This window comes from Pezoporus flaviventris, unplaced genomic scaffold (genome assembly GCF_033815535.1).
Source record: "Pezoporus flaviventris isolate CSIRO_AGI_PZ_B2104156 unplaced genomic scaffold, CSIRO_AGI_Pfla_v1 ptg000037l, whole genome shotgun sequence".
NCBI classification, from domain to species: domain Eukaryota; kingdom Metazoa; phylum Chordata; class Aves; order Psittaciformes; family Psittacidae; genus Pezoporus; species Pezoporus flaviventris.
The window spans coordinates 21047887-21073302 of record NW_026892585.1 but is presented as its reverse complement, the minus strand read 5'-3'; the positions used below and the strand labels follow the sequence as shown (position 1 = coordinate 21073302).

The window sequence follows — 25416 nt, the reverse complement described above, 5'->3', positions numbered from 1 at the left end:
CTCTGTCTTCTTCAAGTTCTAATTAACTCTTAACTGTGGGTGGTGGGATTAAGCTTGGCAGCAAGACACACCTCAAACAGCCCACCAGCACCTATGGCTGTACGTGCAGTGGTGCTGCAGAAGCAGAGATCAAATTCTTGAGAAGTTAGATAAAGGTCGCTATTGTTCTTGCTGCCAAAATTATTTTGATCACATTGTCAACATATTTGTTAATGCACAAACATGCAGGTGAGATACAGAACACATGAAACTCATAACAAGTTGCAGACTTTGTATATGCGTGAAATTAGAGCATTGAAGATGGGATGTATAGAAAAGTGCTGAAGGGGAGCAAGTGTTTGCTTGGCAGATAAAGGAACTGGCTGTCACTGTTCCTTATGTTAAACCTCTTGGTGACATTTATGGCACTGATAAATAAAATCTATGAGGAAATATCATTAATCGATGTGGTTCAAGGAGTGGCTATTTGGCATGTTGCTATGGAGCTGGTATTTCAGGTGTATAACCAAATTACGATCAAAGGGTTTGGTTTGGGTTTTTTCATCCTATAATGTTGAAGTTATTTCAGAGATACAATGAGGTTTGGTTTTTTTTTGCTTAAAAGTGCTGCTGCAGTTGGTTTCTAGGGCTTTCTTGATTTGACCTAATTGAACATTTTGACAGGTTGCCAAAGTATGGGGTAAGATTTTGCCAGGTTCCTGTCAATGATTAATAAAGCTCATTTGGAGGATCAGTTAGAGTCCCAAAAAGAAGATTTTGAGTTGAAATTGTTATAAAACCAATGAATGTTGTTTTATCAGTGGACATTTTCAATGTTGAATGCTGAAACACGACACTGTCATTAACAGTAAATAAGAATCTCCCCCTTTAGATGATAATTACATTATTTCAGGAATTCTATAGTCAGCATGGAGAAACACTTTCATTCTGTTTTGTAATGACATTTTGAGCAAAATTCAAGTTGATGTTTTAAAAAATCATTAGACCATTAAAAAGTGGTTTTAACAGGTAAGATTTCCTCAAAGGTTTATTTCCTCCTCACAGGGCTGAAAGTGTAAATGCCAGCTTTCTGAAAGTCCTTAGAAAGAGCAAGTAACTGCTTTTGGTGTGCCTGAAGACCTAGTGAATTACAAGAAACAAAGTGATATGTTTGAAGGGAGGAACAGCAGGCAGTGTATGCCATTATCACTTCCTAATCGTCCCCACCTCCTCCCCAAGCTCCTTTTTATAAAGATAAAACAACGTGTAAGTTGTTCAGTCTGTCTCTGTGCATTTCTAATTTGCTTATTGCCCTGCTACACCAGTATGGATTTGTTGGGTATTTTCTCCTATAGTCAGAGGGCTGACTAGGGTAGGTAAGTTAGCAAGCAGGAGGCTCCTGCATGTTGGAATTAGCTACTTACCTGTCTCATCCATTGTTTGTTTTTTCATGTTTTGCTCCTTCAGAGGTATCCTAAAGAAATGAGATACCCAGCTATTACGGTAGTGCCAGGTTCTAATCTGTTCCAGGAGTTCGTAGCCGTGGGTCTGAGTGCACCAGGCAGGGTCTGTAGGTGTTCCCATGACGCTTCTCATTGCACCTGGGTCATAATTAGCTTTTTAATTTTATGTTATTGGGTTTTGGTTAACTATGAAAAAAGTAATAACACTGCTGATGAATGCTATGCTATAACTTGCTAAACTTCCCTTAGAAGTCAAAGATTTATGCACACTGGGTAACACTGCCACTCTCCTGCAGCATGTTTGTACTGGGTAAGGTCACTTGAAGAGCCAGAGTTTTGACTAAATTAGGACTTTCCTTGGCTGGTCCTACAGAGAGATTTTTCAAGCTGTCCTCCAAAGCATCTTTTGGGATTCCTGGCAGATCAGGTTTTCTACGGTAAGGAACTGCTTCTTTTTTTCAGACACTGTTAGCATAAATATCGTAACCTGAAGCCCACAATCACACTCAGAAGATGCTTTCTTCTTGTATGTCAGGCAAATTGTGTTTAAATTGGCATATAGAGAAACACGACTGTTCGAAGTGTTGCAGCGCGCCATATTACACTGAGCAGGTATACATACCACAGTACGTGCTGTGCTTTGAGCAAAAAATGGTAACAGCCATTCTAAATAACAGACTCATAGTGCTAAACCCTTATATTGTTTCTGCTGGCACCATGGTAATATTTCTGTTCCATACCTTTCAAAAGAACTTGGGAACCAAAACACTTCAATGAAAATTCAGTGCATATCTCTGAATTACTCCAGAAATTCAGCTCTGATTTGATTCAGGATGAAGGTGGTAAAGTGATCTCATTCACTCCATGTTTTAGGCCTGCTGAGATAAAGCTTGATTAAATACTGCTAAAGTAAGAGATGGAGAAGGAATGAAAAGATGATAGTGCATTATTTTACATTTTCACTTACTGACATGTGTAAATGTCTTCATCTTCTCCAGAGAAGGGATGCCAGGCTTCTATGTTCTGTGCTTAGTAGAAAGGTGAGAACTCAATTCTTAGTTTTTTGTTATTTTTAATCAGAGGTGGGGGTTGTTTCCCAGCATCTCTGTATTTCTTGATGTGTTTTCCATAGTGATGTTCACTTATGAAAACGAAGTGGATTTAGAATACAACAAGCTGCATGTTCCCTCAATTAATACATCCACCCCCCCTGTTAGTTTTTCTCCATATGGTTTTAGATCAGGAATGAGAGACCTTGCAAAGCGCTTGCTTCTGTCAGACCTCCAAAATCAAGCCTCTCCCCACTGGGTTTTAACTTTCCCTCAGTTATAATTATTAGCAACTGCAGGAGCTTTTCTAAGCCCTAATCTTTTAACTGAAACTGCAGGGGTTTGGGACAAGGGGTCTGGTTTCAGTAGGACTTCCAGCCATCTTCCCCCTCTGCCTTCTCTCAGAGCTGTGTTCACTCTTGCTTTGATTCTTCTCAAAAAGGGTATCGCCTATCCACCACTGAAAGGAAACTGTGCAAAGTGGTGCTATCACACCTACTACAAACTAGAGGCTTTTTCTGCAGGTCACTTCAATGCTATTTCTTCTTGCTTGATAGGCTGTCCTTACTAGTGTGCCCATCTCACCCTTTGTCCATCACATTCAGTGTGAAGGAAAAGCTACAGATCTGAGCTAATGAAGCCTATAATTTATCATCTGTTTTTACTGTTTATTTATTAATGTGGAGTTGCTTCTGCTGTGATTTTTGGGAAATCAAACTAGCTCCACTCTCATTTCTATGAGATGGAGCCGTGACTTGGATCAGGTGGCAGCATAACATAACAAGAATGGCCTTGATGACCTGCTGGTTTTGTTTACCCCAATAGCTCACCAAGCCATCTTTGACTGATGAGTAGAGGATGCTTGCAGAAAGACTGGATGAAATGGGACGAGTGTAGGATTTCCTAACTTCTGGCAGTCAGAAGTTATGGGGATTTCCTGAGCCAGAAATTCCACTGGATTGCATCATGTTTACTAGCCATTGATAGATTTATCGACTATGAATTGTCTGATCTCTTTTGAACTTTCTTGAACCTCCACATCATCCTTTAGTGGCAGTCCAAATAGTCTTTTTTTAGTAAAACAGCTTTTGCAATAAAGGGGGGAGTATACACAAATTCCTGTGTAGTCTGGAAGCCTGCTTCAGGGGTAAGGCTGTTTTCCCCAATATTTTGTACAATTTTGCACAATTCTAAATACAATTTAGAAACACAGATTTTAAAGATAATTTTTGGTGATAACTTAATCTCGCTGGTTTTCTTTCAGCTGAGGTATTTTTGCCCTTGTTCATTTGGTTTTGTGGGCTGAGCTCTAATGTCCTGTGCCATGTGCATCCCTGCATAACATGAGAAGAATTCCCTGCTGTGTTTCTGCATGGAAGATCAAAACTGGATATGAACTGTTCATTGGAGGTTAGATTGTGCCTCTAGGTTTGTTTCTCTCTTTCTTGCTTTCCTTCTTGTTATTTTTCTTTCCCATTTGCCTGATTTTCATTCATTTCTCTTGTCACACATTGGCTGTGGTTCCCCTCAAATTCTGATGGCAGGATGGAATTGGATCTCTGTGCAAAATGAAAGCATTATTACATTAGGTTATTTTCAGGTTCCTCAGAAATCTTGAAACAGACATATATTACACTGTATTGTAAAATGAAAATCAAAGAGGAAAAGAAATAGTGTACAGTATTAGTGATTTAGTTTCAGGTTTTTTTTCAGGAAGTAGATGTTTGCCCCAGAGAAAGACTGGAGACTGTTGGCTAACTAAGTACCTTCAGTTTACACCAAAATGTATTGAAGTGTTTCATGGCATTTAGAGAAGATTGGTGACAGCTATCATTAGTAATAAACAGAAATTAATCTGAAGTCACTGTATTCACGTACTGCCTGGTAGATTTGTTGTGTGTATAAGCACTGGTTATCCCTGGTTTAAAGAGGGACCCACACAGGATGCTTTCCTGCTGTGCTGACTCACTACTGGTGGTCTAAAGAATGAAAAGGCATCTGTAAGCTTCCTGATTTACACATTCCTTGTAAGGTTTCTAGACCAAAATGTCTTGGATTCCCTTTGTCTGCCAAAAGGTGAGGTTCTCATTTCATCAACAGACTCCAGAGTGATCTTAAACTGCTGATAGTTTGTGCTGCTCTGCCATAACTGGTTTAGTTTTCAGTCACCATTTTCCCACACACTGTAGTACATGCTATTTCAGACAGCTGAGGAAATATGAGGCCTGAGAAATTACAAACAGTAAGAAAACCTACATGTCTCATAAGGCCCTCCTTCAGAAAGTGACTAGGGGCTCTTCTGTCATAAGATAATGTGGTCCATTGGTTATGCTATCTGCCTGCTTGTGTATAAACAAATTAGTAGCCCTCCTCCTCAAACAAGAGCGGAACAGATGAAGTGTGTAATACTTCTGAGAAGACCACAAAGTTGTTTGTATCTGAACTGATTTGCCAAGCAACCATTCTAAAATCAAAGATCCATTGGGAAAACCAACCAAAATACCCAGTAACAAATTACCACTTGGTGGCAGATGGAAGATGTCCATTACTATTAGAAAGCCCAGCTGAACTGAGGTTCTCCCTTTCCTGCACAGCCCCAAGGGGGTAAAGCTAGACAAAAGATACTTAGGGAGAAAACTAAACTAAGAGTAATAAGGGCTTTAAAAGCTGAAATCCACCAAGGTACCAAGTTATGCAAAAGAAAAAATGCTGTTCATTGCAGAGAGCCTTATGCCCTGAAAGATGTACAGATTCTTTTCCAGGTCATCTCGGAGCTGGATTACATCTTGTGCACTTCTGGTCCAGCTCTTGGTTGTTTGTTGAGGTCAGTGTTAGGTTGCTTTTTAATTGAAGGGACTTTTTGACTCCTGTATTTGTGAGCAGTCAAGGTCTGTGGGAAACTAATGCAGTGGGAGCTTATGTCTGTAGATGACCTGAACTTCTGTTCTCAGGGAAAAGTAAAATGTTGTCGTTACTTTCCTGGTTGTATAAGCTATGCGCTCCCTCTCTTTGTCCCTCCTTCCCTCTTCAGTGCCCATTCTGGGGTAGGCAGTACAGACCGTGCATGGTTTCAGAGGCTCTTCTGTGTGCCCTGCAGTTGTACTGACCCCCGTCTCATGGTCTCTGCATAAGAAAAGCATTTATGTGAGTGCATGGTAGACACAGCACAGCCCTGGTACCAACAAGGCAAGCAGAGATTCCTCACACTCCTGGAGGGAACAAGAGGACATCTCTTTCTGCCAGGCAGGAGTAGTGTCTCAAGCACTGATGAGGGCCATTGCTAGTGAAAGTCACAGAGGTCTTAGGGCCCTGGATTGCCTAAATCTGGGGCCCTCTGTTCCACTGGTGCCCATAGCACACACATTGGACCCTGGGCAGCTGTATTGCCCTAAGTCCAGCCCCTCCTTGACTCGTTACCTAAATATTGTGGACTCCTTCCCACTTCTGTCCTACTGCATAGGTGGGAATTTTTGTCCATGTGTAGCTTCATTTGTCCGAGCAGGTGGAAGGGAGACTGTGGTCTTGTGAGGGCCCAGGGACATATGTCCTCATGTTAAAACACAAAATAGGTGGTTAGAGGAGCGCTTTGAGATACTCTGAAATACCTCGTCTGAATGATGTGGGGAATTGGCGTCAGAAACCATCTAAGAAGCCATCCCTCTCTAGTATCCCCAAATATTTGCCACTGCATCAGTGAATGCGTTCCAGATCAGTTTCACTTGACGGGGATGATGACACATTTTGAGGCTCCCGTTCTCACCATCACGTGGCTTTGTGTCCCTGCATTTCAGTCATTTCAGAGCAGTGCATCACCACCCCACTGGCTCAGGATGTGCTCTGTGTTTAGCAGCACATATTTATGACATGAGGAGCGAAGAATGAAGTTTAACTCATGTCCTTAACTAACCCATAAGTGAGGGATTATCTGCCTACTGCATTCTTTTACTAAGTATTAATCACTTCACATTATTTGCATTTTTTTAAAAGTCTTTTGCTTCTTTAGTATGTCAGCACACAACTTGGTTTGCAGTCACAGCCTTTGAAGGGCTGCTGATGTATTAGTCACGCCACTGCTGTCCTCAGCCTGACAAGGGGCCTGTTGTGCTGCTTTCTGGGTGAAGGAAAAACTACCCGTCGATGGGCTACAGCTGGGTTATCAAGGTTTGCTCTTGCTTCACAAACCTGTCTTCCTGGCTGTGGTAGAGTTAAAAAAATAATTACAAGCTATTCAAAGGATCACCCACATACACATGGTATGAGAGCTCTTTTCTTTGTTGGTTTCATTTTATTTGTACATGACTCACTCTTGGCAAAATGAGTGAGCCTCATGAGCCTGTAAAAATTCTGTTTGGATTAAATGATTTGCATTAAATGATTTATAACTGCAAGAAGGGTTTAATATTCCTGTAATTCCTTAAGGAAAAACAAACTGATCTTATTCTTTCAAGTACCTATTGCTTTCACTCCTGTTACTTCAGTCGCCATCTTACTCGCTCGAGCTGATAGCTGTTAATGAGACTCTGGGTGCTTCTCCTTCCTCACTTTCCATGCCTCATGAGTTAGAGATGGGTGGTGGGGATGTGCAGTAATCTTTTCCCTCGCACATCCTTCCTGACCGATGGCCAGGGAATGTAGGGCCTCCCAAAACTGCCGGCCTTGCTATGGCAGCGAGCAGCATTTGTGCTGGGCTGAGGTGCAGTGATTGTATTTGTGAGACTCGGGTTCCCAGGGATTTGGAGGCTAGGGGCCCATCAGCCTTCGTGTTCCCGTTGTCGGGGTAGGTGTGTTGGGTACAGCCTGCCTCATCCCTGCGGCTTCCTCCAGGGGTCGTATGACTGCAGGACCAATGGCCTGCCCAACCCAGACCGGGGTTCCCTAAACACAGGGATGCAGGGGCGCGGGAAGAGCCTCCACTGGCCATCCCCGCAGAGACGGAACCCCCATCCGGGGCTGCCTGTATCCCTGCGAGGGAGGCCTCGTGGTGTGGTGTGCTTGTGAAAGCCCATCAGGGAAAGGCACGGCGTGCCGGGGGAGGGGGGGGGGAATAAATAATCGGCACTGCCCGGTAGGATGCAGAAGGTGCAGTCAGAAGGCGCTTTGACACTGTGTTTGCGCAAAGCCGCGGCTGGGTTGGGTGCTCGCTTCCAGAGGCGGCGGCACAGCCTCCGTGCCCGCGGCGAAGTTGTTAGCGGGGGCCGCTGCCTTTAGCCTCTGAATACGGCGGAGCCCGAGTCCTCCTTCGCCAGGGTGACCCAGGGTCGCACGTTGCGGCGTTACCGCCGTGGGATTTCAATTCCCGTGGCAGCAAAGCGTCGCGGGTCCCCCCGCAGCCGCGTCGTCACACCTCACCGCCCGAGCCCGCGGGGACAAGCGGGGACCGGCGGCGCCCCGGGGCCCGCCCTGCCCGGGTACAGCCAGGGAGATCCCGGCTGCCTGCGGGCGCCCGCCCCGGTGGCGCTACAAGTGGCCGCCGGGGGCGGTTTGGGCTCCGGTTCCGCCGCGGTTTCCCTCCGCCCCGCAGCCTCCTCACGGCGACCCCCTCTCCGCGGTGCGGAGGGGCCGCGGGCCGCGTTGCGTAACGCTGCGCTCCGCTCCGCCGCGCGTCGCTCGGGGCGGCGAGGAGACGAGGCGGGTCGCCGCGGCCGGAGGTGAGCGGCGGCGGCGGCGGGGCGGGAGGGCCGCGGGGGGCGCAGCGCGGCGCGGCGTGTGCGCGGCCCTGCGGGAGGCGGCGGTGCAGGCGGGGGGAATCCAGGTCACGTCCGCAGCCAGACGGCGCCTGGCGGGAGGGACGAGGCGAGAGGCACCGCGCCCGGGCGGGCGGCGAGGGGCGCGGGCCGGGCCGCGCTCCGCCGGTAAGTCAGCCCGGCTCCCGCTCGGCGGGGTGCGGGAGGTCAGCGCAGGCGTGGACGGGCGCTCCGGCGTGGGGTCGGCTTGCCGGGGCGCCCCGGGCGCACGGAGCGCCGTCCCCCTTCGTGGACGGTCCCCGTCCTGGAGTGGGAAGAAAGGGGCTTCGGGTGCGGGAGAGGCGAGCTGCGCTCTTCGCCGCTGTATTTATCTGTCACCGGTGGCGAGCGCGGCGGCAGCGGCGAGGGAGATCGCTGCCCGTCGCGAGTCGCAGCACCTGGGAGCGGCGGGGGGCGACCGGCCCGGCCCGGCGGGAAGGGGAACGGTGACACCGCCGGTATTTGTCACCGAGGTGCCGGGGAGATAGAGGGAGAGCCGGCGGTATGCGTGTCTGCCGGCGGTTCCTTATTTATTTATGTTTGCAGCATAGGTGGCGTTTCCCCGTTAAGAGTTTATCCATGCAAGTTTTATTTGACTTTCTAAAGGAGCAGAAATCCGTGAAGTTAAAAAGTCAAATGTGTTAATTGTTAACTAAACATAGTTTGGAAGCTGCGGTGGGTGGGTGGATTGGGTAGCGTATGAGTGTAAAGGGAAAGGAAAAACTGTCGGCCGTGCGAAGCCGTTTGCCGGTAGGAAGGGTCGCACCTCCTCTGCTGAGCGCCGGGAGCCCGGTAGTTCCGTGGTCCCCAGAAACCTTGTTTGCACTCGCGTCGTGCCGGCGGTGGAAGGAGAAGGCCAGGTTGAAAATGCTTTAAGGAATACCGGCTCCGGCTCAGGAGGGCGAATGAGACTTCTTTTTCTACAGTATACACAGTGTTCCTTTTATTATCTGAACTTAACACCAAATTCATGCATTCGAACGGAGCCTTCTGCTAGTTATAGTAATATATTTAGCTTTTATTTACAAAACTTAGTCTGTCGTAAATACCTGTTTGCATAATTGGTAGACTGTGGATCTCTTTATAAAGTAGTTTGTTTTCCTTTTGCAGTTCAGTACTAGTTGTGTGTTGGGACAATTTACTAGGTTTTCTGGTTTCTGTTTTTTCAGCTCCAATTTCCAAATAAACAGTTGAGAAAAAAGGAAAAAAAAAAACCAACCAAAGAACAAAAAACAAAACCAGAGCAAAGGGTTTGATCTTTATAAGAAATCTATGTAGTAACAAAGTAATTTTCAGGGGACTTTATCATAATCAGTGCAACTTCATTAGTTAGCAATATTGCCTTACAGTGAGAGGCTTGAGTTCTCTCCCTTACTTTGGGCTGCAAATGATGTAACTATTTAAATTTATCGCCTTTTTTAAAGTGAAGAAGCTGGACGAAGCCCCTGGAAAGTATAGCACTTCATTTTCTCATACAACAGTGGTTTAAGCACAATGACAACAGAAGTTTTGTGAAACTGGATATGCCTACTTCCTTCCTCACAAGGGTTTTTCTCTTCTTTTCTATTAACTGGTCAAAATCAGCCTTCATATTAGTCCCAGGACCTTTAAATTAGTCTCAGCCTTCCTTCAGTTCATTTGAATTGTTGACCTTTGGATGAGCTGGTGTGTTCCGTTGTTACTGATGGATGGAATAATCTAGTCCTGACATACCAGTTGTGAAACCGAGAGCACTGCTACTTGATGATCCTGAGGAAATTTAAACGTCACATGAATCTGTGTTGGAAAAGGAAGGATTTAGCTGTGGTTTGCATCGGCTTCTAACTCTGCGGACTCTGATGTTCAGAGCTGAGAAGGCTCAAACTGGAGTCTGTTAGAGTCGATGGAAAAATCTCCCATTGATTTTTAGTGGTTTTGGATCAAGTCTTGTACGAGCTAGTGTTGAGCACATCATGGCTACTACAGATTGTTCAGTGCTTTTGAAATTCTTTGCATATCCAAGTCATTATGTAAAGTCAAGTTTACTGTGCTGTCTCCTCCTGTGTGGGAATGTTCTTTTGCTGAGTAGAAAGAGGTAGCAGTGTTTTCGTACGCTTTTTTATATGCTACAGCATATAAATTGTTAGTGGTAACAGATACTGGTGTTGCATAAAGAAGCTTGCAGAATAACACATACCTGTGGTAGGCATATATCCTCTCTTGGCTTCCCTATTGTTGATGATGAGCAGAATTTTTCCTCTTGGCTATACCCCAGCCAAGAGAAGTACGGAGGAGAAGGGTTACTAAACTTAAATCATGGAAGTTTGTCAGAGTTTATCGTCTAGTGTAGCATGTCTTGGAATTTGATTCTGTTTGGAAGGGAATCAAGAGATGAAACCTCAAAAAAACCCACCTGATTTGAGGCAGGACATCCTCCAGCAAGAATCTCATTTGCTACCGGAAGGGTGAGACCAGGAATTTTGGCTCCTTGGAAAAGGAAATTCTGGAGCATATTATCTCTCCTCCATCATATTCTGGTTTACTGATTTGAGGTTTGCTTGTTAGTAAAAGTTGAAGAAGGCAAAAGAGGCATGCATATGAAAGAAGGTCAGATAAATAGCCTCAGATGAGGGAAGGCAGGAGAAGGAAGGTAGCATATGAATGTGAGCCCTCATGTCTTTAATTTCCTTCTAGGACTTGGGAAGTTCAAATTCTTCCAGCCAAACTAATTTGCTCTTTAATAGGAGACGGCTGTCATGGCAGAAGGCAGAGCTGTACTGCAGGATGCAGGGTAGCAGTGCAGAGCTGTGTATTTTCTCTGTCTTACCCTTCCTCATGCTGGATTTCCAAAGCACAAAAGAATCTGGCATCCAGAGCAAAGGAGGAGGTGCTGCTGGGGCACTGTCCACCTACTTGCAGGGAATGATGTGGCATGTTGATGCTGTGGGTTTCTAGAGAGTATAGTCAGGATCAGAATTTGTGAATTTCCCATCAGACAGGACTGATCACAGAAGATTATCTTAATATTTCCACTGTTTGTCTTTGTTCCCTCCTTTCCAGATTTCAGAAATAGCTACATCTACAGTCCTACATTCTCTCCTGCATGGCCCCATTCACATAAATAAATGCATGCTTTTCAGTAGCTCTTCAGGTTTAGGACAGCAGAATTCTGCTAAGTCACGGAAGTACTCTCCCTCTATCTGCCTAACTGAAAGTAAGGCCTCTGAGGTGGCTGAGGAAATCTGTACTGGAAAATGCAGTAGAGGTATGTTATTCCAGGGGTCTGCTTGGGTTAATTTATCCTGTCTTTGATGGGATAAAAAGTAGAATAATTCACATGGCCATTAGTGTGGCAATACTGCTTCTGATGCCTTTTAAACTTGCCATTGTGCAATGGAGCACACTGTCTTCTCAGGGATGAGGTAGGATTTTACATGTTTTACAGGGACAACTAACTGAGCAGTGCATGTATTATGAGAACTGTTGTTAGAAAAATGAAGGGCAGACTATAAATAAATATAATTTCTGTGTAATGATTAAAGAATTGTATCTCTTCAATTCTGTGTTATTTCATTGGTTGTATGTAGTCCAAGAGGACATTCTGAATAAAGTAATTAAGTCTTGCTAAGTTGTTTCTCTCATTTAATTCACAACACGTGAACGAGATTCTTTCCACTACTCATCACTATTTTACTTTAAACATGGTTATGGTAGAGGGACAATGCAAGGAAAAAAGTTGTTTGGAAAACTTGATTCTGTTGTTAGCTTTGTCAGTTTGTGGTCATGCTGCTGAAGTGTGTGCAGCCTGCAACTGTATAGGATGAAATTATAAGCAAATACAATGTTGGAGGTTTTTTTTAAATGCAAAAATTAAACTGTTAAATTCTGAATGCTTTTGTTCATAAAAATTCTCATTTTACTCTGACCTATTGTAGCTTGTTAGAAATTACGGTCTTGTGAAACTTAATAAATTAGTCAAAGGATAAGGGAATAAATTACAGTTTAAAAAAACCTACAGTATAACCTCAAGTGTCTTAAGTATACAGAATCATAATGATTTTTACTGATGAACTAAACCAGCAAATACTCTTATGTTATAATTAGATTATACGCGTGAAAGCAGTGTGATCATTCTAGCTTACAGAGCTGTTCTCTGTCCTCTGGTGAACCTAATCCAATAAATTAGGGTTCTGTTTTCCATTGGAAGAAATAAAAGGACTGATTGTCAAACTGCCTAACAATAAGGTAGAAAACGGGGCAAGATTAGTGTCTCTTCAAGTGAATTTAAAGTCAAAATGTCTTTGCTGGATGAGGAAGGAGTGAAGTTGGTGGATGCAGAAACAAATTGCTAATATGTATGTGTTTGCAATGCATACACAGAATAGATAGAAGACCATTGATTTTGCTCACCTGCTAAATATTTCTGCCTGTTCTAACAGTGATGTTTGGATGTCTTCTTGGTTCCTTCATGGGAGTTGGAAGAAATGAACTGTAAGCCACAGGTACAGCAGCAATGTTGCTTGACTGTAGGATGTGCTTTGGAACAGCTGTGGTGTAAGGGAAATAAAGGAGCTCTTTGAAGAAAATTAGAAGTGCTTGTCAACTGCATAAGTAGTAGGATCATTGGATAATTGCTCAGTAACTGCAATCTCAGTGACACGCATATGGATGAACCTTTTTTAAAATACAAGAAAGATACACTTCTGTGGGTAAGAACAGCTGTTTCATCAGCATTGCAAGATGTCTTCCTTGAGACATGTCATGTTTGCTCTCATTATCTGCATTTGTACAACATTCTTGAATGCTGTGCCTTTTCTTTTCTCGTACTTCGTGGGTTTGCAGACCTTTATGTCTTACTTCCACTGACTTAGTCTTGCACTTTGGCTTCCTTTAGTATACTGTTAACTCTGCACCTCCCACCCATGACTGTTATTTCCCTTAACTCAGCTATACCAGCTACTTGCCATGTGCTCTTGCCAAGCTGTACCAAGCAGGTATGCAGCGCTGCTGCTACTGCTTTTTGGTTTCCTACCTATGGAAGGAATAAGTACTAATAAATTGAAGTTACTTCTTCTTTACCATTGTTTTTTCCTTTGGCTTTTAGCACAATCTTATAATTCGTAGCCCATTTGCCTACCTCATTGCCGCTCTTGACAGGTAGGATTGCCTTCATGTGACATCTTACCATCTGCTTTCTAGCTTTACATTAAAATAATTTTATTTCCATGGTTTATTGACTTATCCCGGGCTCTCTCATTTTTGGTTGATTGGTTGGGATTTTTTTTTTTTTTTTGTAATATTTCTGTATTTATTTTTAATATTTCAGTCATCTTTTTTTTAAAAATAGGGTGTGTTTGTGTGCAAGTGCTTCAAAGTGTATAGAATCATAGCATGGGTTGGGTTGGAAGGATCCTTAGAGTTCATCTAGTCCAGCCCTGCTGTCATGGGCAGAGGCATGTTTCACTAGATCAGGTTGTTCTGAGTCCTGTCCAACCTGATTTTAGGCTTAGCTTAGGCTAAACCTGTGTAAGGCTTTGAATAACTTTGTTCATGGCTTCAGGAAATGGCTGTCTTGAGCTTTCTTTTATAAGTTAGGTGTCTTACTTTCCATATTGTATTTATTCTCCTAACAAAGATAAGGTGTCACGCATTATCCAGCTAGATAAACAGGGAAAGATTCTGCGCAGAGTTATATCCATATAAATCCAGGATATACATGCCTACGCACGTAGCATTAAAAGAGTATTAGCCTATAACTTATTTGTGGCAAATTTAATTTTTGAAACAAAATAATTACTTTCATTAATTATTAAAATAGAATTTTATTTCTACAAATAGAGAGAAAATTATGCCTGGAACACTTCCTATGCAGCGTTAAACTGCATGTGTTTTATGTTATGCCAGTTTCACTGATGTGACTTACTGGAGTGATATGGTTTATTCCGTTGCTCAATGTGACCAGAATAAAATAGCTTAGTTGGGCCAGAAGACTTGGAAAAACTGTTTAACTCCATAAGTTACTGATTTCAAAGGTCAAGCACTAAGGAAAAAGACGCCAAAATTCACATTGATTATGCAACTTTAATTCAGGTATCTTTGAGTATATGCACAAAGCTAAGGTTTAGAATCCACAGACGGTACTGTTTCACTTTTAAGTGTTCTTAGCCATATGTAGTAATAGTTGTGTTTGAAAACTATGCTTCCTCTTATCTTTGTTTGAAACTGTGAAACTTCATGGAGAAGATCCTCCTGGAAACTATGATAAGGCATACGGACAGTAGGGGGGTTATAGGTGACAGGCAGCATGCTTTCACTAAGAGCAAATCATACCTGACAAATTTGGTGGCCTTCAAATTTGGTTGACAGCATTGGTGGATCAGGGAAGAGTGACTGATCTCATGTACCTGGAGTTGTGCAAAGTATTTGACGCTGTCCCGCACAACATCCTTGTAGAGACATGGATTTGATGGATGGACCTCTCAGTGGATAAGGAATTGGCTGGAAGATCCACTCAAAGAGTAGTGGTCAACAGCTAAGTGTCGAAGTGGAGACCAGTGGCACGTGGCGTTCCTCAGAGATCAGTAGTAGGACTGGCACTGTTTAACATTTTTGTGGCAGCATGGACAGTGGGATTGCGTGCCCCTTCAGCAAGTTTGCCGATGACACCAAGCGGTGTGGTTCGGTTGACATGGTGGAGGGAAGGAATGCCATCCAGAGGGACCTTGACAGACTGGAGAGGTAGCCAGTGCCAACCTCATGAAGTTCAACAAGGCCAAGTGCAAGGTTCTATACCTGAGTTGGGGCAACCCCAGGCACAGCTGCAGGTTGGGCAGAGAATGGATTGAGAACAGACCTGAGAAGAAGCACCTGGGGGTGTTGGTTGATGGGAAGCTCAACATGAGCCAGCTTCAGTGTGCACTCACAGACCAGAAGGAGAACTGTGTGCTGGGCCACATCAAAAGGAGTGTGTATGTGTGGGGTTGAACTAGGTGGTCTTTAAGGTCCCTTTCAACTCAAACCATTCTATGATTCTGAACATCAGATCACAGGGAATGCAGCTGGTTATATTGAATATGGGGACCTTATGTACACATTATTGTACACATGTAACAGTAGTTTGTCACTGGGTATTTGTGAATTTTGTGTTGAAAATCACTTTAGTTCTGCACCATGAAGGTATCTAACCTGATTATCCAACTTAGCATTCAAGTTTTTCTTCCCTTTACTCCAAGGTCCCCTGCCTCAGATACTTCACACTTTTCTCCTTTGCCAGAAATAGGACAGAGATAGTAGAGACATTTTCTTTTCTTGAAGAGGCATATTCATGGAAATAGCATCCTCAACCTCATTTCCGTGTAGGATGTCCCATCAGTTGGTCTGGTTGCTCAGTCTGGCAGATATAGAAGGCATCTGCCACATGCCTGCTGTTGGCAGAGTGGGTTGCAGTGTCCTTGGTGTCATCTGCTGTTCTCTCAATGGGGCCTTTGGGGTCTTCTTGCCACCAAAAGGGATGAGTCAATGACAAGAGTACTGCTTGCCATTATGTTGACCAGACCCTATGCTGTTGTCTTCTCATCTTTCTGCGTTACTGAGGGTTGGGTTCCTTGGTGGTGCTGGTTTGGTTTTTTATGTCTCCAGTCCTACTGCCTTTTTGGCATCTCCCTCCCTTGCCCTTCTACTTGGCATTTCTGCTGTGTCTGTATGTGACCACTGCTGTGATAGATTGTCAAAAATGGTGATAACCTCTGAAATGTACGAAACCGCCTTTTTCATCAAGTAGCTGTCTTCATTTCCATTGAACTCTGGAAGAACCCAGAGACTGTTCTGGTAGTCAGGCCTTGTGGGAAGCCCTTTTGCTTTCATCCTCTGCCCAGGGAAGATGAATCTCACCCACTGTTACTCTTCTGGTGGGATGCAGGGAATGTGCTTGCAGCCATTCTGGCCATGCCTTTCCAGTTGGTGGATGGTGGGAGTGTTTTTGTGAGACAGAAGGATCTTCTGCTGTGGTCTCTTCAAGAGACCTCTTATCAAAGCACTCTTCAATCTTGTGAAGGTAGGAATGCTTTGCTCAGAGGTTAGGCATGGGTGGGAATGGTGTGGCCTGGGGCAGGGAAGTGCTGGATTCCCTAATTCCTGAGTGAGGGGGGGCTCTGGTCATACCCTCTCTGTAGAGCTGTTCCCTGAGCTAGCCCTTCTGGTATCCCCATCCCACTCGCAGTGATGTTGATAAGGTGACTCCTTTGGCATAGGATACTTGGGAGGAGGGACAGCCAGGCTATGATGCTTCCCTTCCTCTGCTGCTTCCATCTCCTTCTCTCCTCTGCCCTACTTTCTCTTTAGGGCACATTGCCCATTCCTTACCCAGGCCTACAGGTGTTTGCCTTCAGCCCTCCTTTTGCAGCACAGCTGAGTGCTGTCTGTGTTCACTGTTTGTGGTCAAACCCGCTTATGACCGAACCTGTCAGTTGTGGAGTGCTGCAGCGTTTTCCCCCACCTGCCTAATCCTTCATTATCAAGCCCTTCTTTTACTTTCTTTGTGAGAGATTGAAGGGATTAGTGCCCAGTGGCCAGGCTTTGGGAGTACTCTTGTTGGCATCTGTTGGTGAGGGATGTTTGTAGCTCCAAACCAGAGGACATGGAGTGGACAGAGCCTTGCCAGTTCATCCAGGTCACGGTTCTGGTGTGGTGGCTGTATGAGGGTTGACAAGCAGGCTTTCCCCAGGCTGCCCTAGAGCTAGGGTTGGTGTGCCAGGCAGCTGCTCTCCCCTGGCCTCTCCTCCTTGTTCTCCTGACTGCAGTCCCAGAGGCAGGCACTGTGGGCTGGCAAGGGGCTGAACTTGTGCAGGCTCCCTGAACTCTCCTGGGGAAGAGAGCAGACCTGGCTGCACTTTTTCTGCAGTCAGGACCCTACCTCTGGCCTTCAAGGCTCTGCAGTGGCTTCTTTGCAGTGCCTGGTTCCTGGTGTGGAGCGATGTATATGGAGAAATGTATGTATATATATAGCATGGTTCCTTCTGTATTTAGATGTCAGATCTTCTGGAATCCCTGATAGCTGGTAAATTCAGGCATCTGAATGAAACAAGATGGATTTTTTTCCAAATACTGTAACAATTTTTGTGGAGCACAAACAAATTTAGGCAAGCCCCTCTCCCCTGTTTTCTTTTTCTGACTAGATTTTCACAGGGACAGCAGGATTAATTCCTGTCATAAGGGCCTTGCTTACCAAATTTCAGGTTCTGTGCCAAGGAACAGGAGAACTCAAATAGCTGAAAGAAAAAAAGTCTAAAATTTTGCATATAGCAAACCCCCCAAGCCTGCAGAAATAGCAAGACCGTTTTGACTTCTTGGACACCAGAACAGGTTACCCAGAGAGGTTGTGGCTTCTCCATCCTTGGAGATATTGAAACCTGAAGTGTACATGGTCTTAAGCAGCCTGCTCCAGGTGACCCTGTTTGAGCAGGGGGAAAACTAGAAAGTCTCCAGAAGCACCTTCCAGCCTCAGCCGTTCTCTGAATGAAACTTCCTGAAGAAAATCATCTTGAAATGGGCAGTCGGATACAGGGAATTGCAGTTTACTTGGCTACAGATGAGTGAAGTGGAAAATAATTTAAGACAGACTCACTTAATGGGAAGTGTAGAGAAAAATAAGCTGGTCTGCCAGGCGTGCCCTTAATAAATTCAGGGGAGTCAATAAAAACATTATGAATTCATACCAAAATAAAAGAAAGCAATTGACTACACAAACAGTTTAAGCTGCTCTGTAACTTTAATTAGTGCCCTAAATGCATTTTTAATGCACACACTGAAGTTGTGAGATTACTTAGAACCAGGATTCATGCTCTCACATTTACACATAAGGGGCCAATGCTCGAGATCATTACCGCTGATCCCGTAGAAAGAGTCATATGGGCATAAAAATAGCCAGGACTTGGCTGCTGTTTAGGAGTCATTTTCTGATCATGCTTTGCTCATGGGATTGTAAGCATAAAAAGCCAAATTTACATAAGCAAACTGCTTGATGAACCCTTGCCCTCCCCCCTCCCTTGACCTTTACTGCCTATTTGGCTCCATGGAGCTTTTCCAGAGATCTCATTTTTTGGGCTATGTGTCTCTCCAGCAAGAAACCCAAGTTCTGCAAGCAAGAAGGTGATGTAATTCAGCCACAAAACCTGAGAGCTCAAGCAGACAGTCTTCCCTCTCCCTTTGCTAATGCACCTCCTCACAAGGCAGCCCTGTGGGGACCAATGTGGACACTGGCTGGCAGCCAAGGCATGTAAATCTCCTTACCTTTGCTCATAGCTTGAGTTCATCCACAAATGGCAGCTGAAAAGTCATGCCCATAATACAAGTTCACATCAGTTTAACCCTTATTTTGCAACAACACTGCAGGCTTCTTTTTTTTTTTTTCTAAAAGCCTTCTATTTCTCAATATTTTTCACATATTTTATTTCCTCAACTTATGAGGACTAGCAGGTAGGTTTGTCAGCAGTTTACCTTGGAGATAGAAGGCAAAGGGGAAGTGGCTTGCTGACAGGAAATTGCTTGCTGTCCAGGCAAGCATAGCATGAAATAAGATGAAAAGCTTGGACTCCCCTTTGTGAAGTTCAACTCAAAGCCAAATTATAACTTGAGCTCAGTCTCTTCAAAATATGTCTGTGTAGATATAGCTGTAGACCGTTTTGATGATCATAAATCTGCAGCTGAATTAATTGGTGGTGCAGGAAAAATATTTAAAGGCAGAGATTTACCATTCATAAATCCAGATGTACAAGATCAGATCTGTAGTCTGATCTTTTTAATGTTTTGTAGCTGAGAGTTTCCTGATACATTATGCCTAATCTTGTCAATATTTCTTTAGGTCTTGCTCCTTTAAATAGCTTTGGATGAGTGGAACATCCTGCACTTTTGCAAAGACCTCCTGAAGTCAGTGAAAGCCATTTGTGAGCATTGTCAGCGGAAAGAAGCAAAAGTTTTGCGTGTGCTGCACAGTCATAAGCCAGGCTGTGTTTGGGAAATGAGAGTAGTATAGTGTTACTGTGTTTGCTTTGGAAAGTAATCTAATCTAAAAGAGCTTGAAACAATTTGCAAATTAGTATTGTGAAAACCTCACTGTCATTTTTTATTTCTTTAAGAGAACAAGTATTTAAACCCAGAAAGAGCAAAAGGCTTGAAGAATTCAGGAGATTCAACCTGGCAGATGTTGCGAGGCATGGGATAGAATAGAGCTACGCTTTACCTGTTGCTGTGTGAAGGTTAAGAGCTGCAATCTCTGTTAGGAGATCCAAATTTCCCAACAGTCGGGTGATGGTGTAACAGGAAGAAAGGTGTGGGCAAAACTACAGAGTGACATATGAGTAATTCAAGACCTCACCTGTTTTCCCATCTGGAGAGCAGGCCTAAGTGAGGAAAGCAGATGGGCGGATCAGAAGTTACAGTTCAAATGCTTAGTTTTGCTGAGCTTGTCCGTATTAAGGGTAATCTTTGGGGATTCATGTTTGTTATGTGCTTTTTGTGTGTTTGGATGGATGTTTTTTGAGTCAGAAAATGTGATGTCTGGTGTTACTCCTTTTATATACTGTATCAGCGTAGCGGATCTGAGTTGCTAGCTTATAGCCAGCAGTCTTTGTGATACTTTACTGCTAATTTACCTGGATGTGTTTTCTTCAATAATGTTCCCAATAGTGAATGAGCTACCTTTTTAATAATATCAAAGTGGTGGAATTGCTGTCTCATTTCCATGTGAAAAAGTCTTGGTGAATATCAAAGGCAGATTTTGACCTTAAGTGATGCTCAGAAGCATTTATGTCAGAAAGAAGAAGTTACGATCCCAACAGTGATTTTTGAAATTCAGTCGACATTATGTAAGTTTCATAAATACACATCTTCCTTCAGTGTTTGAAATCAGGGGTCAGGACTCCAAAATAAAACTTAATATGAGATTACCTTCTGTGGTTATTACTGCCAGGGAAATGAGAAGGGCAAAAGTAAAGGTAGGCGATACAAGCTCACCGTTTCCCAAAGTTCAACAGATTTTGTGAGCGAAATGATCTGCTTACAGTGTGTTTTTAAGGTGGAAGTAATTTTATCTACAGTGCTGCATTTGGAGTCAGTATACCCAGCCATCTGCAGCTGTATGTATGGCAAGCCTAATATCTTGATTTAGGGATTAAATTTATACCATGCTCTTGTTTGTTTGTCTAAAGACTTTTGCTGCATCACCTGTTTGGGGTTTTGTTTGTGATGTAATGCACAGTCTCAGTGAATTTTGTTGTATTTCTTGTTTACTGGTATCTTTATGAAAAACTTGGCAAAAGTTTGTGAAAACTCAGTATAAGAGTCGTTATACCTTTATATGTCAGTTGGCCAGTGGTATTAATATTTAAAGTAATTAATGCTCTTCCCTTTTTAATCCAGGCTAATGTCTTCTAATCAAATGATGTAATTCAACAAATATAGCAAAACCTACTGAATTAAGATACTGTACTCTTCTGTTATCTCTGGGTAACAGTATAGCACATGTATTTTGAGCATTTTGGGGATTAGTAGCTGAATTTCTGGTAGTAAATGCATTTTATTTTTGAGTCAATAAATTTCATTTTGTGTCAATGCTTACCTTCAAGTTACATTTCTGCTGAATTACCCGTTGTTAATTAAAAATAATTTTATCTTTTGGGTTAACATAAGAAATTAGGACATTATTAGGGCGTTGGCCTTGATGTTTCGATAACAGGTTAGCTGCTTTGATCTGGCTGTGTTGACAGTAAAATCGGGTCTTCCACTTGGACGTGTAGGAGAAATACGTGTTTGGTTAGACCGCTGTCAAATTGGACAAAGTAACTAGAGTCAGTAAAGCAAAGACAGGCACAGCAATAATAAAAACAGAGAAAAAATAATACAACACAGGGTCATGCAGGACGCTGTCACTTTGCCAGTATCATTTACGGCTGTAAACAGAGGTCATGACGTCATGCTACAGCAATCCCAGCTCTTCTCAGATTTGTACCATTTTCCTACAACTCACATAAGCCCAGTCCTAGAACATTGCGTTCCCTTTTGTGTACCAAAGTTACTTATTATTTTTTCTGACCAGAAGAGATTAAACAGCAGAGAGTTCAGGGAGGAGCTGGAAAATAATAGAGCGAAAGGAAAATGACATGACCAAAGTCTGCAGAGTGGCTGTACGTGTATATTGGTGACACATGGCTGAAAGTAGTTGAAAAAGGTAACTGAAAAAAGTGAAAGTGGATTGTTTGGGTTGCTTTCTTTCATTTTAGCAGAGGGATCTATTAGAAGAGTTTGTTCCCTGTGTTATCAGCTTGGAAGTGATCGATAGGAATCTTAAGGTGTATAAAGCACCAGCAGCTGTATAATATGGAATGATACAACTTTGATAGAATGAGGGATAGGCAGCTACTGAAGTCCCCTCTTATATGATTATTTTTCATAGTTTCAGATGTTCTGATTCTGAACACTAAATAATGCCTCTGATGTAATTTAACTGTGGTATAACAACATTAAGAATATGGACCATTTACATCACGAGAAGAAAAAAAGGGAAAATACTTTGAAGAATTTCCTGGGTTTAGAGTAATATTTTTTCTTAATTACTCATAATTAATTAATTAATATAATTAATATAAATCAAAACACAGGAAAAATAGGATTCTATTATATTTGCCTGGTGTAGGTGTATGTAATCTTGTAAGCACCATGTGACATTTTAGATTTTATTTCATTTTCCCTTTAGGCTGCAGACTGGCAGTTAAAGTGCCCTGAAGGGGTCTTTATTCTAGTTGAAGTACTCTTGATTGCACCCGTCTTTTTTTTACTTTCCTTTATAGTAGTGTTTTAAGTTTGATGGATTGTTGTTGGAGAAGTGGCATCTTTTCTGTTATGATCAGTGGTAGCTAAAGCTGCTCCGTGCCTTTTCAGTGATCCTAACAATCATCAATCAGCCAAAAAATGAGTACCTCATAGAACTGCAGGTTATGTGTGATCCTGATTCAGAAGTGTAAGTGTCTGAATTTAAGAACCTTTTAGGACAAGCTGTGCGCTCTGTTCGGTGGTTGGCCATCTCACTAGCTGTCCGGTTCTTCTCTAAAACATGCTATTTAAAATGTTATCACAACTTCTTAGAAACTTGTGATTTAAAATCACATATCTTCAAAAAACTGAACTGTGAATAACTATATAGACATTGTAGATTGGACAAAGAGGAGGGATTACATTCCAACACCAATATGCTAGCAAAATTACACAGGGAAGAAAGTGGAAAAAGAATTCTAGTCTTCATGTCAGAACTACCAGGTATGGTATATGTTCCGTTAGTTGCTTGGTACCCCAGCTGGGCAGCACTCCCCAGTCTGTGGTTGCCATACCCAGCTTTGAACAGAGTACCATGGTAATACTTCCCAACTTCCCAAAGAAATCTAATGTGACTATTTCATCCTCATGAATTTTTCACATATATCCTCTCTTCCTTGATTTCAGATTGTAACATGTCAAGTAAAGAGCGTTAATCCTAAAATTTGTACAACATGCATTTCAAGTTTCAGTCTGGGTCTTTTTCAAGTTCAGCAGTGTTCACAAAGAAAACAGGTTAGGTACATGTTTTTTCCTGCCTTCACATAATTCCTTATTGTCCTTAAATCTGATTGATTGTCTTTATTTTTTTTCTTTACAGTCCAGGTTGTTCTGCTTTAGTCCTTACAGATAAACACTTCAGAAGGTTATGTGAAAAGGCACAGTTACAGTAGAGCGTGTTTATGGTTTTTAACTCTTGCTGTCACTCCAGAGCCACCACTGTCAGCTGCTGAGATGTCGCAAGGGTCACCAGTTTCCATTTAATTTTGATTGTAAAACTGCTGATGAGCTTTATTGGTGTCTGGGAGGCTGTGCAAAATGGATGGGGCAAAGTGGCATAAGCAAAGTCCTTACACATAAACAGTATTTCAAATGGATGTGGTATAAGCATATTTTTCATAATCTTCATTCTGATGTCATATTCCCCAGAGGAACTTTTGGAGCCTAACAGTGAATTCAGAAACATATATAATAGCATTAGAAATGAGTATGGAAGTAGCAATAATAGGGGGGGAGAGTACTTCACCACTGTCAGTGATTGTCTGAAGATGAATTCCCCAGCACCAAATTCTCAAAGTGCTGGGAAGTGGTCTGAGAACATGCAGTAAAAATGAGCAGTTTACCTGCATGTTATAATTACAGTGTTAGATGATGTGCAGTCCTGGTTTCCTGCCTGATCGCCAATACATTGTGTTTCAATGGTCTGCACTGTTCATAAGGGTAGTGCAGTAACACATCAGGAATGACAGAACTACCATGGTGCGTTTGTGTTGTGAAAGCGAACCCAAAATCCCTCTTCCGTTTGTTCCTGCATGTATTTAAAACTGCATTTTGTTATTTGTATGTCTGTAAATGATGCTTTACAGGCATATGAAAACTGAGAGTTTTTCCAAGCTCTTATAACATAGTTTTATCTAATTGTGGTTATTTTCTATAGCCTTTATAGTTTTTTACACTATATTAGGGAAAGTGCACATAAGTGATTCAATTTTCAGTGCTGTTTACCCATGTTAGAAATTATTCTTTAACTCTGTGTGTTTGCTTTTTTAAGGATATCATGACTCATTATTTACTCATGGGTAATCATCTTTTAGTAAACAGTGCATCTTGTGAGAGAAAGAGCCCCTTCGATTCAAAAGTTCCTGCCAGCTGTCACCTCCACAGCTAGTATCACCTCATAATAGAGAGCTAGTTATGAAATACCAAAAATAATGGTTGTGTTTAGAGAAACAGGAAAGCTTCCAAATAAGCCAGAGCTCAATAACATGTCTGACTTCAGGGCTGCAGCAAAATATACCTGGGCATGTAATACTAGAGATCTCTATTTTGTGTCTGATACCTTACTGCTATGTCTGGTTGGTATTTTATACTTTTTCAATCAGTGAAAGAAAAAAAAAAAGTGGCATAAAATAAAGTTACTTAATCCTACCTTTTTTTCTGTTATGAGGAGAAGATAGACTTTGCCTTTATTGCCAGTTATGTTCCTAAAAACGATATCCTAGGTTTAGATTTTGAATCATTCCCTGGCTGACTAAGTGATGACTCTCTTGTTTTGTCTCCTATTTATAAAAGAAGGGAAAAGATTTAGCTCATGAATTTTTCATATAGAATACAGCTGTGCTGTCTGGGGCCAAATGCTGTCCTCGGTTACAAGTCAGTGTCTCTGGTTAGCTGTCTGAGTCAATGGCAGTGTTGTGAATGTATTTCAGGGTAGTACTGAGACTTAAATGTTTTGTTTCTACTGTGCATATGGGGGTAAGAATTAAGCAGATGATAGATAAACTGATTATAAAAATAGATAGGAAATAGAGGTTCATTTTTCAGTCCAACATGCTGCTGCCAGTAATGAAGTAGGAGTAAAACCATTACTCACTGCCCTGCGGGTGCTGCACCCTATAATGAATGAGTACCATGTTATATCCAGTAACATCATGAAAAACTCAAGTTGAAGCAGAAGTTCAGATCTTAATTAGTAGAACTGCCTTTCCCCCTTTGGTGCTGCCAACCAGAGAAGTCTGATTATATTTTAAACTTTCTGAAATGGACTTTGCCTTTTGACTCCTTAGGATCTGTGAAGCCGAGAGTGAGGAAAGGTGTAGTACAGGCTTTATGTGCCTTCATCGCCTGGTTTCAGGTTGGTAATGTCCCTCCGAAGTTTTACTTTCAGGGCAGCCTTTACACCTGTGTTCTTTCAGCCTCCAAGATTTTCTGTACAATCAGGTTAAAAATCAGGTTAACCTTTGACCAAGAATTTCAAAATCACCAGATGGAAAGCCCTTCCCTTTCTGCTGCCTGATTAAAAACTCTCCTCTGCATGTAAGACTCAAAAAGCCTCTGTAGAAAAGACATGAGGCTTTACTGATTCTGAATTGCAGTTTTTCTGAGTAATTCTTTATAGGAAGAGGCATCCTCATTAAGTGTTTGGAGCTCTTCCTTGCTTTTCAACCTAGAGAATAGGAAATCGGGCAAAAATAATTAGTGGGAAAAAAGTTAGTAGCACTGCTGTGATGTGAGGGCCCTGCCCGCAGCTGGGTCTGCCAGGTAAATACAAGGTTGTTCTCAGCCCTGCTAGAGAAATAGAAAGCAAACTCAAAAAAACCTAAATGGAAATACAGTGCTCTTCCACCTCATTTTATTGTG

The 25416-nt window shown here is 42.6% G+C and overlaps 1 protein-coding gene across 9 annotated transcripts in view; it reads left to right on the top strand.

The window, feature by feature from the left end:
* Positions 1–25416, top strand: part of THRB (thyroid hormone receptor beta) — a 168077-nt gene that overhangs the window by 4762 nt on the left and 137899 nt on the right. For 2 of the 9 annotated variants that reach the window (XM_061464953.1, XM_061464949.1), the window contains exon 1: positions 7813–8139. The exons of 5 other annotated variants lie outside the window; for them this stretch is intronic. The gene's annotated coding sequence lies outside the window, so the exon portion shown is untranslated. Of the gene's footprint in view, positions 1–7812; positions 8140–24852; positions 24911–25416 lie in introns of those variants that run through there. 2 more of the 9 variants (XM_061464950.1, XM_061464951.1) reach the window with 2 other exon arrangements.